This window comes from Myotis yumanensis, unplaced genomic scaffold (genome assembly GCF_028538775.1).
Source record: "Myotis yumanensis isolate MYYU_CA2020_CCGP unplaced genomic scaffold, mMyoYum1.0.hap1 SCAF_4, whole genome shotgun sequence".
Lineage (NCBI taxonomy): Eukaryota > Metazoa > Chordata > Mammalia > Chiroptera > Vespertilionidae > Myotis > Myotis yumanensis.
This window is the reverse complement of record NW_027223755.1, coordinates 75,493,611-75,497,039: the sequence shown is the minus strand read 5'-3', so window position 1 is coordinate 75,497,039 and position 3,429 is coordinate 75,493,611.

The following is a 3,429-nucleotide window of genomic DNA, read 5'->3' as shown; positions in this document are numbered from 1 at the left end:
TTTGATATGTATTTCTATGATTATAAAAGTGTGATGCCAAGTTGAATAGGCAAACTTATAACTGAACAATGGCATTTATAGAGCAGAATTGCTGCTAACAATGCTGTAGCATGCCTGCCTTAGAAACGCTGTGTTAATTAAACTGGATTTTGCTGGTTACTTAAATGCTGGATTTAGAACTTCAGTCTTTTTGCGATATGGTCATTTTGACCAACCAAAGGACTTGTATGCATGCATATAATGCGCATAACCAATGGACACAGATAGTAGGGGGGTGAGGGCATGTGCTGGGTGGTGGGAGTGGCTGGAGAGAGGTCAGTGGGGGAAAAAGGAGACATATGTAATACTTTAACCAATAAAGAATTTAAATTAAAAAATAAATAAAAATAAAAAGTAAATATTTTCTTGCATGTCTAAAGATAGATCTTTTATAATAATACTTTCTAACATTTGCATACATTTTTAAAGTTTATAATATTTTTGCATACATTATTTCATGTAGTCATCACTACAGCCCTGTAAATGGAATATTATTGTCCACATTGTATAGGTAAAAACCTGAGGCTCAGGAATATGATGTCATTTTGCTAACATCAAATGTTCAGTAACTGGTCCATCTAATACAGAAACGTGGTCTTCTAACTCCAAGCCTGGGAGACTAATTTCTTGTAATTCTTTTACTTTATGAGTCCGTTAATGCTATTTTCCTTCCATGGAAACCTAAGTTTTCTTACATTTTCCTCTCTATTTCATGGAAAAATCCCCCCCGGAATGTTGAATATCCTTTGCCCCATCTCCCCCTCCAAAATTACCATTTTCCTGCTTGACATTGGGACTCATGATCCTCATGTGTTCTGAATCTTACAGCTATTTATGGCCATACGACCAAAAGCCTTCCTCCAGCACCTAACAAACACTTCTTACATGCATTCTTTTGAGAAAAATACTCATAACAGCAAAACAAAGAGAGATTTAATGGTGTTTGAAGGGGGTGGGTCCTTATTTCATCACTACAGTAAATTCAAGTCAGAGAAATATCCCTGGCTGCACACCTTCTGAGAAACCATGTGGAAGACACCCAAGAATTTTTTCACACTGGAATGCAAAACCTGGCAGAATGCTGTGATTGTCATTCCTCATTGGTCGAAGGTGCTTTTGAGGGCCCGCAGTGAGCCTATGCTGAAGAGAGGCAATTAAAGTGAAAATGTCCCATGTTTTCCAAACCTTTTAACACTGAGTCTGGAATTAAATGCAATGCCTCATTAGGCTACTTTAGGATCCCAAATTACTGACTAACAATGAAGTTAACATTGGAGATTAACTGGCCCACAGTGAATTTGAGAAACTTCAAAAGATGTGATTTCAAGATCCAGAATGAAGAGATCATTTCAGACAGATGGCAAGAAGAGATTTTGGGACAAAGGCATCAGCCAGCCCTCTCTGGGAGTCCCCTGATACATAATGTCGCCATGGGCTAGTCTTGCTTTACAGTTGTTTTCTTCTTTCATTCAAAACTCAGATATTTTTATGAAAACCTCTAATTGTTTCAATAAGGACCCCTGTCAGCTTTGGATTCAGGGGTGGAAGATGGAGATCAGGGAGTGGCAGGAGGAAGAGAGAAAGGGAAGGCTGCAGGTTGGTTTATGATTACTAAGGAGTAATTGAAGTGGAAGACCACACCAGGCCTACCTAGACAGAAAGGTCTTCAGAAAATAGCACTCCAGGGACAGGTTAGGCAAAGAAGATTTTGAATTGAGAAATTAAGAGATATACTTGAAATTATTTTGCTATTTAGTGGAGTACTCAAGTTTCTGACTCCTAGAAACTTTGGTGTGTTTTTTTTCTGGCTCTCCTAAGCCAGTCCAAAGCATTCACCATTTTTAATCTAATCATTTCATCAGTTTCTGTCAAGGGATTTTACCTGGAAACATTTAAGTAGATTGAGTTTTAATCATTTTGTGTGTTCAACGGTGGTAAAGGTCATGTAATTTTTGGCCTGGTCTCTTTCTCCAATTGGGCTCATATGTTAAAATATTACTTAAAATCTCTCAGACTGGCTATCTCCATTTAAATGTATTGTACTATTCTACTAATAGTGCCAAAAGACAAATTCTATCAAATTTTATACCGCTTTGGAGACCCAAGGTATCAAAACTCTATAATTATATGGAATCTCACCCCAAAACTCTATTATGTGGTTCATATATCTGTTACAAAAATCTTTCTACATGGTTCTGTTGCATAATAAGGATAGAGAATGGCTGATTTACTAAATTATATGGGACAAATTAAAGACATTCCAACTAAAAGACAACTGACCTCCCAACATTTAGATTACTCAATATTTTAGCCTCACACTATATTAGAAGAAAATATATCTACTTAGAAGTGTAAAATGTCCTGATATTTTGGTTCTGTTAATCATTCTCATCTGAGAAGCTTAAAGTGTTTAATCTTTACAACAATTCTATGCAGAAGAAAGAGAGATATTCAGAAGCACAGACAGGTCATGATGATTACTTGAAATCTCTGTGAGCCACAGGCTTGAGGGTTTTCTGTCTCCATTCAGTACTTACTCCTACATAAAGAAAATATTTGTTGATGTTGCTGGTATGTGGGTGTTTCTTCTATTGTTTGTTTATTTGGTATGACTTAAAATTATTCAACCACTAGGAAATTCTGAGATCCTTTAAAAAAATAACATAATGTGCTTAAGTCATTCAACTTTGATTTGCACTTTTTAGGCCTTACTGTGAGTATACAGGGCTGGGCAAAAGTAGTTTAATAATAACAATAACAAATCATACAATAATAAATAAATAATATAAGAATACACTTCGTGTTTCATGTACTCATAACTGTATTTTATTCTTAGGTACTCGGGGCATAAAGCAAATTCAACTTTTCAATCTCAATACAATCAGCAGATTCCAGTCACTTACTTAATTAGTCTCTGAGTTTGTTAACTTCCTTGGACCATTGGTCACCTGAGTATACTGACTGCCATAGGAGAAAATTTCCTGCTTCAACAGTAGCCTCCTTAGAAGCTGTTCCTGAGGTTGCAAAACAGAGTGATTCACAGACTAAATTCACTCCCTGGAATTAAATGGTTTATTTAATCAGTTTTCAAAATATAGCAAGAAGCAAAGGCTAAGTATAGGTGTAGGTTTACATACTTAATAGTAGGATGCACCAGGAGTGCTGTAACACACTATCTGAATCCTGTGTCACACAATGTTCCTATGTCCATCTCTCTCTTTTCCATCTGCCTCATCCACCTGCTTGCTGACAGTGCAGTTAAAAGGACCAGAGTTGAGGCTTGGAAATGGAACTCGGCAGATATAAGGTCCTCTGACCCATCACTTCCTTGTTCGATTAGAGAGACACAGGGGCAAGAATGCCTGGCCAGCAGCTGTAGATCACTGATGA